At 44.9% G+C, this 15964-nt stretch overlaps 1 long non-coding RNA gene across 1 annotated transcript; it reads left to right on the top strand.

The window, feature by feature from the left end:
- On the top strand, positions 342-15562 carry LOC102160851. The gene is made up of 3 exons (XR_304956.2): positions 342-570; positions 12032-12097; positions 12212-15562. It is a non-coding gene; the product is annotated as an uncharacterized LOC102160851 (long non-coding RNA).

A 15964-nucleotide genomic window follows, 5' to 3' on the forward strand; every position in this document is an offset into this window, starting at 1 on the left:
TACTGAGGCAACTTGCAGATGAGAGTCTGACGTTGTTACTGGTTGAAATAAAAGAATCTTAGAGAAAGGAAGACATGTTAGAAAAAGATGCTGGGCGGCACCTGTGCTTAATTTTTTGAGATGTTGATTTCACAGACGATGGGCAGGTCAGCGTGCTGTCCATCTCAGACAAGAGTTGGTTATGGAAGGGTTAATTTGTGAGCACCTGGAAGCGCTTGTGGGGATCCTTAGAACACAGCACAGAGGAGACAAGGGACCGCTCCCTCCCCCTCCCCTCTGCCTCCCCCTCCCCCGTTCCCCTCCCTCCACCCCCATCCTCCATTTGCCTTTGGCATTCTTGGGCCAAAGTCCTGAGAAATCAGCTGGTGAGAGAGAACCAAGGCAGCAGAATAAGCCGCTGTCGTTTCCAGGAGCCACTCTATAATGCGGGTATAGACAAAATTCCAAGGGAACACAGCTCAACAGCCATCCTATGCGGGGAGCCAGGGACGAAAGAAGCTGGGAATGTTTTGGAAGATACAACGTTAGAGGTCACCTTGACTGGCTCTCACACCCTGAAAGGGCAATCAGGTAAGAGTCCCCACGACTGTGGCTTTCCAACCTGCCTGGCTGTTACCTGTAATAAGAATTACATTTTATTAATTTATTTTTTTTTAGAAGAAAACAATTTTGGGGTGGGGGTATTTTTTTTTTTTTTTTTTAGGGCCGCACCTATGGCGTATGGAGAGGTTCCCAGGCTAGGGGTCACATCGGAGCTACAGCTGCCAACCTACACCACAACCACAGCAACGCAGGATCCAAGGTGCATCTGTGCCCTACACCACAGCTCACGGCAACACCGGATCCTTAACCTACTAAGCAAGGCCAGGGATTGAACCTGAGTCCTCATGGATGCTAATTGGATTCATTTCTGCCAGGCTGCAATGGGAACTCCAAGAAGTACATTTTATATCTCAACCCAGAACACACATAAAGGCACATATGTAACTGAAAAAAGCATTCCAGAAAACAGTGCTTTTCTTATGTTCACTTTATTTTGATATTTTCTATTCTACTATATACTATTCTTTGTATGTTTTCATTTTTAATTAAAAATTTATTTTTTTATTCTATATTTTTTTTATAAAAAATGGTTGTGAGGCCATTCAATTGATTTCTTGACTTAATGGGTTGAAATTCATCGTTTAACAATCCCTGTCACAGGGACCAGAGCTGGAACCCACAGATGGAAGCCATGAGGGGCCTGGTCATTGCTTCAGGATCACAAAGGACTTCTATCAGGCAGAGGTAACACACGATGACATTGCCCTCCTCGGGGGCAGTGAATTTTGGCTTTTCGGACTTTTCAAACCTAGGCTGAATGGCAGGATGATAACTGCAGTGCAGGAAGGACTCAGACGTCAAATGGGGGCTGAATTAAACATCCCTAAGGTCCTCTCCCTCTCTGAGAGGCCTCAGTTGGATTCACAGAATTGGCAGTTAAAGAGTTCAACCACTTTCGGCCACATTAACAGAAGCATGGCAGATATCTCTTGGGAGGTGAAGAAGGCCCTGCTCCCTGCTCTTCAGACCTCAAACCAGAGTATCAGAACCAGCCTGCAGACACACTTGGAGATATACTTTTGAAGTTATTCACTCATCTGTTCATTTGTCTGACAAATATGTATGATGTGTCTAGGACCAACCACACACCGATGCAGGCTCAGGGAATGTAAGACTGAGAGAGCCCAAGCCAAAAGGAGATCGCTGACTAGTGAGGAAGAGGTTATCATTAAATACATATTTTTTGAGTGTCTAACTATCTGTCAGTCACTGCTTTAGGGGCTGGGGATGTGTCCGTGCATCAGTGCAAAAGATATAAAAAAAAAAATCCTGGCCTTCATTGGAATTTACAGATTATACACAACAAGCACATAGAATGAATTGATTCTGATTGTAGTGAAAGGGCAGAGAAGCCAGAGAGGGTGCCAGCAAAGCACAAGAGTCAGGAGTGTGTCCCGAGACAGTGCCGTTAAAACTGCCACTTGGAGTTCCCGTTGTGGTTCAGCAGAAATGAACCCGACTAGTATCCATGAAGATGCATGTTCGATCCCTGGCCTCGCTCAGTGGGTTAAGGATCTGGCATTGCTGTGAACTGTGGTGTAGGTCACAGAGGCGGCTCGGATCTCGAGTGGCTGTGGCTGTGGCTGTGGCTGGCAGCTGCAGCTCCGATTCCACCCCCAGCCTGGGAACTTCCATATGTTGCAGTGCAGCCCTAAAAAGAAGAAAAAAAGAACAGAAAACTGCCACCTGAAGGGTGAGAATTGTTTGTTTCAAAGAGAGCAAGAGAGGCAATTGGGAAGGAACATTCCAGACAGAGGATTGGCAGTCAACTCAGATGTGAAAGAAATCTAGGCTGCTGGGGTGCGGAGGGAGGGGGAAGGAAAGACCCCATCAGGTCAAGAAGTGGAACTTGATCTTGGGAGCAAGAGGGGAACCATGAGGAGGGTGTGAGGTACAGAAGGACAGAGAGACACAGCGCTATGAAGAGAGATGGGGAGATGGAGGAATGAGAGAGACAGGTGATTAGGGTGAGAGATGGAGGAATAGAGACAGAGATGATGGATGAGAATGATGGAGGCATAGATGGAGGAATGAGAGAGACAGACGGTGGATGCGAGATGGATTTAGAATCAGCTTGACCAGGTGGGACGATGGCACGGAGGACCCCTGTGATTCTGCCATGAGCAGCTGGTGATGATGGTGGGAGGAAGGAAGAAGTCTCATTGACGGAGATGAGGAGCGGAGGAGAGGGAGCTGTGCCTGGGGGAAGACGTCAGCTGGGGACATTTTTGCTCATGCAGCTTCTTCTCCTTAAAATACCACCATCCCACTTGTCTGCTGCTTATCCTCCAACACCCACAAAGCTTTCCTTAACCCCCCTCTTTGCCAGACAGAAGAGTCCCCCACTCTGTGGCCCAATTCTTCCCTTGAAAACATGGATCGCTGTCTCAACCACACTTGACCTCACTTATTGGTTCGTCTATAATGATAATAGTACCATCAGCAGCCTGTCAGCCTGGCGCTGCTCTACACCTTTTATACGTACTGTGTTGTTTAACCCTCATGACAGCCCTTTTATGGTCCCTCCATTTCACTGGGAAACTGACACACAAGCAGGTCAGGTAATTTCTCCACGGACTGGGTCTCTTGGTCTGGGCGGAACTGCGGTTCAAGCCCCGCCAATCTGGCTCCTGGGCCCATTCTCTTAACTGCTGTGTACGTCCTGTTTTTCACTGGTTTGTACATCCTTGAAGTTAGGAAGCATGTATTCATACTTTTTTTTTTTTTTTTTTAAGAAACAGACTTGGAGAGATTCAATTAACAACATAAGAAAAATAGGAGTTCCCCTCATGGCTCAGTGGTTAATGAATCCGACTAGGAACCATGAGGTTGTGGGTTCGATCCCTGGCCTTGCTCAGTGGGTTAAGGATCCAGCATTGCCGTGAGCTGTGGTGTAGGTCGCAGACACAGCTCGTATCCCGTGTTGCTGTGGCTCTGCTGTAGGCTGGCGGCTACAGCTCCGTTTGGACCCCTAGCCTGGGAACCTCCATGTGCTGCAGGCGCTGCCCTAGAAAAGACAAAAAAGAAAAATAAACACAGTTGCAACTTGGAAATGAAACCAAAATGAGCAGTTATCTAGATTTTTTCCCCTATAAATCCCAGAAATTTTATTTGAAAACCAAGCCATAATTACCATCCTAGAATTCTTTGTTTGTTTTCTATTTTTTAGGGCCACGCCCATGACATATGGAGGTTCCCATGCTAGGGGTTGAATCAGAGCTGCAGCTGCCAGCCTACACCACAGCCGCAGCAAATTGAGATCCAAGCCATATCTGTGACCTATACCACAGCTCATGGCAACACTGGATCCTTGACCCACTGAGTGAGGCCAGAGATTGAACCAGCAACCTCATGCTTCCTAGTCAGATTGATTTCTGCTGCACCACAACAGGAACTCTCCATCCTAGAATTCTTAAGTTAGATGTGGTCCTACCCCCTCATTTTAAAGATGAGGAGACCGAGGTGCCTGCTGCCCTTGAGTGAGCAGCAGCAGGTAGGCATTTTGTTCCACTCTATCTGTCACCTGCCCTCACTCAGGGTGCCTTCCCCTCTGATGCTTTTACTGCAGGTCTGTGGGTACTAGAATGTAATCTACGTCAGAGTGGGGATCCTTGTTCTGTCCACCGATGTATCTGAGCACCTGAACTCAGTGGCCACATCGTCCTCGCCATACAACTGGGTTTTCTGAACCTCTTCTGAGATTTCCTGACTCCAGGGCTTGCTTTATTTATTTATTTATGTCTCTTAAGGGCTGCACCCTCAGCATATGGAGGTTCCCAGGCTAGGGGTCGAATTGGAGCCACAGCTGCCAGCCTACACCACAGCCACAGCAACACCAGATTCAAGTCATGTCTTTGACCTACACCACAGCTCATGGCAATGCCAGATCCTTAACCCACCGAGCAAGGCCAGGGATGGAACTCACATCCTCATGGATGCGAGTCAGATTCGTTAACTGCTGAGCCACGCGGGGACCTCCAAATGGGATGTTTTCTTTTTTTTAAAAAATTAATTTAATGTGTTGTCTTGATTCTCTCCAAGTCTCCCAAACCTATCCCATTCCTTAAGTTCAAGTTCAAATTTCCTTTTGTGTAAACTTTCTGAAATACTCTCTTCCCTTCCTCTGAATTCCTATGGTGTCTCTGCGTATTTTTGTTGTTGTTTGGCGGTGAGGCCATTTAATATCTAGTCTCTTATTATTATTATTTTTTAAACTTCCTAGTGCCCAGCACAGCACCTAGACCACTAAAAGCCCTTAAAAATGTTTGCTAGGGCGGGTCAATGACATGAGAACTTCATTCACACGTTTAGGAGGGATTGGGATAACTAATGGAACTCTGAAGTAGGGGTTGGCAAAATTTCTCTGTAAAAGGACAGAGAGTAAATATCTTGGGCTTTGCAGGCCATGGGGTTTCTGTAGCAACCACCCAACCCCTCTGTGTAGTGTGGAAGCAGCCACAGAAAGGATGAAAATGAATGCATGTGTCTCAATAGAACTTTGTGGATATTGACATTTGAATTTTGCATAATTTTCATGTGTCATCCAATACTATTTAAAAACTCTTAAAAAAAACCCTTTCAAAAAAGTAAAACCATCTTATCCCACTGACTGTAAAAACCAGACATTGAGATGGATTTGGCCCGCAGGCCAGGGTTTGCAAATGCCTGCCCCAGACGGAGGCCGAGAGCAGGGGTAGAAGTCAGTTTTGACTCCGTGAAGCTCACCTCAGCCTCATCGCCTTCAGCAGAAGAGGCCGCTCAGGTCCTCCTGGGAGCCTGCATTCCTGGAATCTTCCCAAGCAGAGGCCTGGGGATCATCTGGGGGGGGGATGTCGAAGAGACCCCTGATGGGGCACGGGGCAGGGGCGGGACTCGAGATGACCTCTGAAAAGTCCTTCCTTTTTTCTAGAGACTCCACGTAGCAGCTTCCTGGGCTTTGAAGTAAAACCACAGGCGCCGAACAGATTGGAGGGAAGGTCACGCTGAATTAGTGGAAAAGTCTGAGTTATAAAATGGCTTATAAGGAATGATGGCTCTTTGCATCAGAGGACATTCGGAATCAAATGAACACTTAACAAAGGGCTGTCAATATTCCATCTGAATTGCACTTTGTAGTTTTCAAAGTGCTTTTCAGTGCATTATCTCCATCGATGGTCCAGGGAACCTGAGGAGACAGACACCCCCATTTTACAGGTGAGGTCAGGAGACGCTGGGTCTGAGGCGGTTCAGAACCAGGTCTGTGCTGTTCCCTGTCACCTCCATTGTCAGCCTGCTGTGAAGACATGAAGGTGATCACTTTTTTTTTTTCTTTTCTTTTTTAGGGATGCCCCCACAGCATATAGAAGCTCCCAGGCTAGGGGTCCAATCAGAACTGCAGCCGCCGGCCTGCCCCACGGCCACAGCAATATGGGATCCGAGCCGTGTCTGCGACCTACACTACAGCTCACGGCAATGCCGGATCCTTAACCCACTGAGCGAGGCCAGGGATCAAACCTGCATCCTCATGGATACTGGTCGGATTTGTTTCTGCTGCACCATGAAGGGAACTCCCCAAGTTTGTATTTTGTATCAAGGGTGTGCTGGGGAGGTTTAAGAATCTCATTTATATTTGAACGATGAATACACATTCCTAAGTCATGCTTGCTTTTTAACTCCTATTGAAGTATAGCTGATTTACAAGGCTGTGGTCATTTCTGCTGCACAACAAAACGATTCAGTTATATGTGTACACACATCCATTCTCTTTCAGATTCTTTTCCGCAGAGAATACTGGGTAGAGTTCTCTGTGCTATGCAGCAGTTCCTGCTGGCCAATCATTCCATATACCACAGCATGCATCTCATGCTCATTTTCAACCATGGAGAATCTACTAGAAACATAGCCACATACCCACATTAGCCCGTAGAGTCGATCCAACTCTCTTCATAAAACATAGCAAAAGTTCATTAAACAATGACAAGCTAAAAAACTGGTCTTCCCCTGTTGCCTCATAACAGGATGAGACAGGTGTTCCCACTGTACCTCACACGGAGGGAGGGGGTTGTGAACTTTGCCCTTGCAGGTGGCATTAAGGTAAACGTTCTGAAAGGTCAGAAGTGCATTTTGAATGAGAAAGATTTCTGAGGGTCGGACATTCTTCATTCTGGGAAATGAGTAGTTAGGGCAGGTCGAGAGCGCCTCTCTGACAGGGGACAGAACCTCAAACAATTGCCTTGGGCTGGTTTTCCTTCCCCCTGTTCTAGAAAGTGTGACTTGGGGAGAAATGCAAGCAGAAGCTAGCCAGCGAGCCCTGGTGATTTGGGGGATAAATCTGCCCCCCCACCCCCCAACTTGGGGCTCTCATCAGCATTTTCCTGCCAAATTAGGCTTTGGCACAGCAAAGGGTGCCTTGGCAAACTTTTTTAATTTCCCAAGAGCAACTTCCTGGTTCTTAAGTAGGCCTTTTATTCCTAGATGTCTATATTTAACTGTGCTCTCTTAGTGCTGACCCCTTTTGTACACTGCCAAGAGCTCGAAGGAGGTGGCGGTTGAGTCTAGACAGAGCAATTATTCGGATACTAAGTTCCCCAAACCTGATCTGTAAAGTAAGATCCTACGAGGAAATGTCCTGTGATCCAGTGATTCCTGACCGAATGCCTGAGTTAACTGCTCAGTGCCTTCCTTCACTTCGCCTGAGGGAGGCAGAAAGCAGACCCATCACCCACAGAGGGACACAGGCCAGTTCTGCCACGACCTCACCTATGAACTTGGCAGGATGGAGGACAGAGTGGAAACGACAGAGTGAAAAAGAAGCCTGGAGTAGGGTTCTCTGCTGTGTACAAGGAAACTTCGAGAATGTTCCTTCCAGCCTTGTTTGTAAAAGAGAAAAATAAAAAATAACCTAAGCATCTGTCATAGGAGAAACAAGTGCATAAATTGTGGTACATTCATATGAAGAAATGTAATTCAGCAGCGTGAAAATGAAGGCACTAGAGCGATGTATGTGAATGTGGGTAAATCTCAGAAACATCGCTGAGTGCAAAAAGCAAGTTGCACAAGGATACCTACTCTATGAAAACATTTGTAAAAATTTAAAACATCAGTGATAATTATTTATAAATGAAAAATACCTAATAGCAGCATTTAAAAAATCCATGGAAAATAATTTTTTTAAAAACCCCAACAAATCCATTTTTTTCTCTTCCTTCCTTTCTTTCTTTCTGACTGCGTGTGTGGAAGTTCCTGGCCAGGAATTGAACCTGAACCACAGAAACGACCTGAGCTGCTGCAGTGACAATGCCAGATCCTTAACCTGCTCCGCTACATGGGAACTCCCCATTTGTTTCTTTTTATTTTTATTTATTTATTTATTTTTTTGTCTTTTTAGGGCCGCTCCCATGGCATATGGAGGTTCCCAGGCTAGGGGACGAATCAGAGCTGTAGCCACTGGCCTACACCACAGCCACAGCCACAGCCATGCCAGATCCAAGCCACGTCTGCGACCTACACCACAGCTCACAGCAATGCCAGATCCTTAACCCACTGAGCAAGGCCAGGGATCGAACTTGCGTCCTCATGGATGCTGTCGGGTTCATTTTTGCTAAGCCAGGATGGGAACTCCTTGCTTCTTTCTAAAGGGAAGAAAGAAGATGTCTGTTAATGCCACACAATAAGTTCAGGAATGTGGTCACCTCTGGGGAGGGGACAAAGGAGTGAGTCTGGGCAGGGCTCACAGCCTTCAGTTGAGTCTCATGTTTACTGTTTCTCAGCTGAGTGATAAATTCATGAGGCATTCACATGGTGTCATTGGCTATACTCTTTTGTGAGCCTGGATTTGTTCATCAAAATGCAGGAAGTCTCAAAGGAGGGCTGGGGCTACTACTACTGATGGTTGGGGGTGGGGGGGTGACAGGAAAGCTCTTGGGAGAGGAGAGCCTATGGTTTCCCTCCTCGCTGAGCTGTGTCAAGTCCCCTTTCAGGGAACAGGCGTGTTTGTGGGTAGTTCTGAATGGAGTGCAGAGAACAAGGTTCTATACCCTGTTCTGTGTCTCTCGGGAGCTGAGACACAGGCAGTGAGCCCTGGCTTTCCCAAGTCCCTTGTCTGGACTGGATCTTACCACATTCTAGCTGTCTTGGGTTGTTGGAAGCCATCCCAAGAGGCCCTGTAAGGCAGCCTTGCCAGGGCCTTGGCACCACTGGTGTTGGCTGCTCAAGATACAGCATGGGGGTGGGGGGAGGGGGCTTATAAATACTGGACAGAGTTGGGTTAAAAATTTGCTTCCATAACCCCGTATGCCTTGCAAATGATCCTGGGGGAAAATGACTTGGGTTGAGAGAGGTTTCTTGTTTGGTTTGTTTCTTACTTTTATTTTGGAGAATTTTGAACATACATAAAATTAGATACGACTACCCCTATTTTTAAAAGTCCCCATCCCCCAGCACCCAAAGCTATGAACATATGGTTAATCTTGCTCTAGCTAATGACAGACCCACTTACCATCACTTCTTGTATCATTCTGAAAAAAATCTCAGGCAAGGGACCAGGTGTTAGAGTTCTCCAGAAAAATAGAACCAATAGGATACCTGTGTCTACTATCTTCCTATATCTACCTATCTATCTACCTATCTATCTATCTAGATTTATTTTAAGAGATTGGCTTATCCAACAGTGGGTACTAGAACTTCAGGTAAGAGTTGACATTGCAATCCTGAATCTAAAGTCTGCAGGTTGTGTGTGGGAAAATAATCTGAGAGAGAATGAATGTGCGTATATGCATAGCTGAGTTACTCTGTTATACGGTGGAAATTACCACAGTATTATAGATCAACTATACTTCAATAAAACTTTAAAAAAAAATTTTTAAAAAGATACACAATATTTCCACAAACACAAAGAATAAAGTCTGCAAGCTGAAAACTCAAGCAGGGGTTCTTCTGTATTGGAGCCTTGAGGCAGAACTATTTCTTAAAATCTCAGTAGTTGGTTTTAAGGGCTTTAAGGAATTAGACGAGGCCTGTCCACATTACAGCAGGCAATCAGCTGTATTCAAAATCTATGAATTTAAAAGTTAATCATATTTGGAGAATATCTTCACTGCAACATCTCAGTAAGTTCTTGGCCAAACTGCTGGGCACCATAGCCTAGCTCAGTTGATGCGTAGAATTTGCTATCATGAACTAGTTTATTAGTAATTATTTCAGTATATGTATCAAAAATAGGGTTCCAAATGAGACAGACTGGGGGATTGGAGGATGCACTGATGGTCTGGGATGAAAATGCTATAAAAGTTGGTTGTGATGATTGTTGTACACCCATAAATGTAATAAATTTCCTTAAGTAATTTTAAAAAATAAGAACTTTTTCTTAAAACAACCATAATATGATTACACTAAATTAACAATTATCTTAAAATCATGGGATATTCAATGAAATTAACATTTAACTTTCTTTTTCTTTCTTTTTTTTTTTTTTTGCTTATTTTTGGGGAGGCACCTGTGGCATATGGAAGTTTCCAGGCTAGGGATCGATATGGAGCTGCAGCTGCTAGCTATACTATAGCCACAGCAACACCAGATCCTTAACCCATTGAACAAGGCCAGGGCTCGAACTTACATCCTCATGGATACTAGTTGGGTTTGTAACCCACTGAGCTACGATGGGAACTCCCAACATTTAACTTTCTAATTGTCTCATAAATGTCATAATTTTCAATTTTACAATGTGTTTATTTAGTTGGGATCCAACTAAGGTCCACACTTTGTGATTGGTTAAATATGTGTTTGGCATTTCTCAATCTATTGGTTCCCCTAAGGTTTCTCTCTCTTCCTTGCAATTAATGTTTTTTTTTTTTTTTTTTTTTTGTCACTTGTCTTTTTATTGTTGTTGTTGCTATTTCCTGGGCCGCTCCCGCGGCATATGGAGGTTCCCAGGCTAGGGGTTGAATCGGAGCTGTAGCCACCGGCCTACGCCAGAGCCACAGCAACGCGGGATCCGAGCCGCGTCTGCAACCTACACCACAGCTCACGGCAATGCCGGATCCTTAACCCACTGAGCAAGGGCAGGGACCGAACCCGCAACCTCATGGTTCCTAGTCGGATTCGTTAACCACTGCACCACGACGGGAACTCCGCAATTAATGTTTTAAAAATATTATCCGATAGAAACTCTTAAGTCTGGATTTTGCCAGTGGCATTCTCTTAGTGTCATTCATTATGTTCGTCTATCCTCTGTGTTTTTTTGTAAGCTGGTAGTTATATTTAGAGGCTCCATCAGCCATTTAAAGAGACAGCTATTTTCCGAAAAAGAATGGATGAGAGAAGAAGAAACTAATCACTTTGGTGTACAGCAGAAATCTTCACAACATCGTAAATTAACTATACTTCAATAAACTTTAAAAATTAAAAAAAAACCAGTCATGATAACCACACAAAAAAGAGCTATCTATTTGCATAATTTTAAGACCTCACTGAAGAATTCTTCATACCAATTCTGCAAACAAACAACAAAACAAACAAAAGCAACATGCCTCTCCTGTTAGCTTGCTGAGACTTAAAATTGCACTAGTAGAAATAATTTTGTTTGAATTCCCAATTAAAATGCAAATACTTCTAGAAAAGGGAAAATTTATTGAATCTTTATTCTTGAGTGTGAGTGCTTTCATGAAGTCCTTTGCTGAGCCAGTTTCTGAAAATGAGGGAGGAGAGAGGGATGTTCTGAGAATACAGGGGCAGTGGCGTGCTTTTCATACCCAGGGGACCAGGAGGTCCCTGTTTGGACAGAACCAGTTAAGCGGGGACTCATCCTCACAGCCCCCTCAGCTATTATTAAGCTTTTGCTGGGCTATGAATACCGTGTTCAGAGCTTTCAAGCAATTATTTTGTTTCAGTCTTATAAAAACCCTGGGAAGTGAGCAGAATTTATAGCCATTTTAAAGATAAAAGCAATGAGGCTCAGCCAGGCTTAAGTAACTGGTTCAAGGTCATGCGGCTAATAAAGGCAATAGCAGGAGTCCTCCCCACATCCCTGGACCCTGTGCTCTTTCTTTCTAATAGCTGCTGCCCCTGCCCCCATTCTTCATTACTTCTAGCTTTGGGCTTGCTTGACGGGGGCGGGGGGGGGGGAGCTCGGGTAGGGGTGTGGAGGTGGGGGGTGGGGGTAGGTGCTCTCTTATCTCTGGTGTAGCCTACCCCTGCCCTCATTCTTCATTACTTCTATCTTTGGGCTGGCTTGATGGGGGCTGGGGTGGCAAGGTGGGGGGTGGGGGGTAGGTCCTCTCCCCCCTCTGGCGTAGCCTTCTCCTGGACACACTCTGGGGCTTATGCCCCTGGCTGGGTCATCTCAGAGGGCTGTCAGGGATCTGCCCAGCCACCTCTGAGTAATAAGCCTGTTTTTTTTTTTTTTTTTTTTTTTTTTTTTTTTTTCTGCTTTTCCCCTTTTCTGGGAGAGAAGCTGGGAACACTATCTCTAGAAACCCAGCCTGCTGATTAGACAGAAAAGATGCTTACAACTCCTGTGGTAAGTCCTATGACTCAGCCGTATTTTGAAAAAGTAATTGTATTTGTTTATTGCACCAATGAAATTGTAAGACTGACAGAATTTCTTTTTCTTTTCTTTTCTTTTTTTTTTCAGAAGGCAGCCTCTCCCAGAACACCAGCACCCCAACAAAATCAACTGTGTCCATCTGTTGGCATTCCTGGTCAGCCCCTGGCCAAAGGCATACGCGGGGTTTTCAATTCTGTTGGGCTCCTCTCTGAGCCTAAGAAACAGTTGGAAGGAATGAGGAGAGACCGCTCTGTCCTCCTCCTCCTCCTCTGATTTCTGGCCATTTTGAAGTGGCTCGATTTGAAGCGTTAACCTACAAGACTCCACATCGCAGGAGCCAAGGCGAGGGGCCAGCGGAGTCCTATTAACGTACAGCTTCCTCGTTTTCTTCTGCTGGCCTCTTTGAGAACAGAGCCGTGAACCTTTGTAGGGTAGCTCTTTCTTTTAAAACCAAAAGAGGCGGATGAAACCCAGCAGAGGCAATTGAGAAAGAAGAAGGAAAGTGCAAAGCAGGTCTGCTCTTCACACACAGCCGCGGTCTTATTCCTGGGTGACTAAAGCCTCATTCTGTAGAAAAATGTATTTTGCATGCAACTTCAATATTCGAAGACAAAAGGAAGCATGTGGAACCAGTTGAACCTTGGACCATTGTCAACTGTTTATTCACATTCTATCCATTCAATGCACGCCTCAGGTACACCACTGCTAACGTTCATCAACTATGGGCACATTTTGAGAGTTAGGTTATGCCAGGCACAAGCTCTGGCTTTAGCCAGTTAAGAGGAAGGTGGAGTGCATTTACTCTCAGGACCTAGGTGCCAGAAAGCCTTTGAGACATCCTAAAGGAAAAACGCAACAAGGAAAAAAAAAAAGTTTTTGAAAGAAGTCATTTGTCTTTAGCCGAATTCATCTGGGTATGAAACGGGTTGCTGCAGACATAAAACTGTCTGGAGTCTGGCTTCAGGGTTTAGAATGATAAAATATTCATGGTGTATAATTTTGCATAATTTGTTTAGCTACCAAGACATAATTTAGTTATTTGGTACATGAATCCTTCAGAAGGCTTAAAGAAGAGAAAAACGGACCTTAAGAAGCTAACTCCAGCTCTGGTGCACATGAAGATGAATGTGTCTTATAGTGCCCTGTGTGCTCAATACCCATCAACACACGTACACACACACACACACACACACACACACACACACACACACACACCCCATCTGCATATGTGATTCTTCCTACTGATCCTTGGTGCTATTTTATTAGGCATTTTACGTGTATGGTCTCCTAGTTGCACTCTGCCTGTGTTGCCTATAAACCCAGAAGAAAGAGCTACAGAACTAGTTTTCCATTTCAGCGAGATGCATTTAGATTATAAAATTCCTTAATTGGAAGGCCAATGAGATAACAAACTTGATAATTTATTTATTCAAGAGCATGAATAACTGATCTCCAAGTCCAGTGCTGTGCACCGAGGGGTGTATCTGTCAGAAGTGGCCCCTAGCCCACAGGAGCTCACAGTCTAGTTGAGACAAGATACATAAACAGGAACAACCAGAGAACAACCAGCTCGAAGGCATTATTTAATCAAGTGCAAGCTAGCGCGGCAGAGCCCTCACACTGAGAGACAGAGGAATCGCAAGAAGAGAAAATTGTTCCTTGTACCCTTGCTGCCCCTCCAAGGTCATGCTCCATCTCCTTCCCCAGATTCCAGGTCATATGTGGGTCCCCAATCTCCTTGTCGGCATTCTGGCCTCTTCCAGCCTGTTCTCCATATTGAAATAGCAGGGCCTCTCTCGAAAGGCAAATCTGACTATGGTATTTTCCTTGAACTTAAGGGAAAACCCAGACCCTTTAGCTTGGTCTGCAAAATCCAACCCCCAAACCCCAGCCAGAAGGGCCTGCTGTTTCCTCAGAAAGAAGCCTTGCTTCCTCCTATCATAGTTGATCTTCTCTCCACTTCCAGTGTCTTTACCCCCTCAGCCCCGCTGATTACCTCCAATTCCTCTTCAGTCTCAGCTTAGGCTTCCCCCCTTTAGGAAGGCTCCTCGAACTCCCTGAGACTGGGCTAGTGCACCCTGTTCCTCCCATTGCTCTTGAACCTTCCCTGGCTGATGCTCATTACGGGGCATTCTCAGCATCCATGACTGTGGACCCATGAACTGAGTAGCTCTGGAGACAGACTTCTGGGTTTGAAACCAAGACCCATCATTGACTCCTTTCGTAATCTTTTTTTTTTTTTTTCAATTGTAGCATAGTTGATTTCCAATATTATATTAGTTTCAAGTGTACCACATGGTGGTTCAATACTTTTATACGTTAGAATCCATTTAAAGTTACTATAAGATAGTGACTGTATTCCCTGCAACTGGCTTTGTAATCTCAAGGTAAATTGCTTATCTTCCCCATGTCACCATGTTTTCATCTGTAAAATGGGAATAATGATGGTACCTATAGCACAGGGCTGTTGTGAGGAACAAATGAGATTGTACATGTAAAAGTGCTTGGATTGGGGCCTGGCACATACTCAGTCCTTAAATTAGCTGTATCAGGACGATGCTGGCTTGTTAAGGTAATTGCAATGATGTGTGATACATGTACATGGATGGACATGCATGCACTGGGTACACATACATGTCTATAACATAGAACCTTATGTGATAGAATAGTCTTAGCTGTTGCTGTGACAATTACCGGTTCATATCCCTCTCAACACTGTAAACCCCTGCTCCCTCACAGAGGACGCTATGGCAGCCAATCCTGAAGACTGATGGTCAACACCCAACCCTGGGACTGGACTGTAAGCCCCCAGGCCTGCCGTTTGGAAGACTCTATTCTAAAGGGAAGGGCAGGGGGGCCAGGCATATTTATGGCTGAATTTCTGGCTCTGAGAAGGGTGCTTTGGATGTGGATGATGTTTGATAATTATTTTGTGAATGAATAGAGGCACTGAGTTGTGTCTGGTGTCTTATGGGAACAGAATTTTTGATAGAGTGGAAGAAAAAGCAGGATTGGGTTTGTTGGAAGTGAGTGGGGAAGCTGGTCCTACTTGCAGGAACAGCATGAAGGGGCCAAGGAACAGAGGTTGTGTGGGGTCCAGAAACAGCACCTGCCTTTTCTGTGCCCTCGGAATCATTTTCTCACTTAAACCTGCACACATAGAGAAGATATGCCTGACTGGAGGAGATAACTGGCCTATTAGAGCACTGAAAGCAGGGCAGTAAAAATAGAGATGGGAAAAAACACAAAGGAAGAACAGTAAAAACAAGAATTCAACATGTAAGCAAAATAGCTTTGATTGCAAAATGACTACCATAAAATTATAATTTCATATGAATTTTAAAACTAACCTTTTACAGATTATAACAGTAATACATATTCATTGCTGAGACTTTGAGATGTGCAGAAAAGCAGACAAAAAATAAAAATTACCCATAATCCCACCACCAAATATAACCACATTGATGTGTAGTTATGACTCTGGGCTTTTTTTTTTTTTTTTTTTTTTCTGTTGCCTGTGCACATGTGCGTAAGTGAATGTAAAATTTTTGCATTTTTATCCCTTTCTTGTTAGGAATAGCCTAGTCCAAACCCCTCATCCTGTGTTTAGTTTTGTAGCCTAGGGGCTTGGGGAGTGCAGACACCTTATTACAACAGGGGACTGGGGACAGATAGAGAAAAGTCTGCTCCCTGCTGGGCCTTTAGTGCCTGGGGGCAGGCATCTCCCTGCTGGGAGAGGCCACTGGTCAGTGTCAGGCGTGGAGCTATTTCTAGGCTGCCCCTGGCTGGCTTCCTGTTGTGGATCCTGAGATGACACCACTTCAACAGCCCAGGCACTCA

Source organism: Sus scrofa, chromosome 8 (genome assembly GCF_000003025.6).
Source record: "Sus scrofa isolate TJ Tabasco breed Duroc chromosome 8, Sscrofa11.1, whole genome shotgun sequence".
In the NCBI taxonomy this organism is placed as follows: Eukaryota; Metazoa; Chordata; class Mammalia; order Artiodactyla; family Suidae; genus Sus; species Sus scrofa.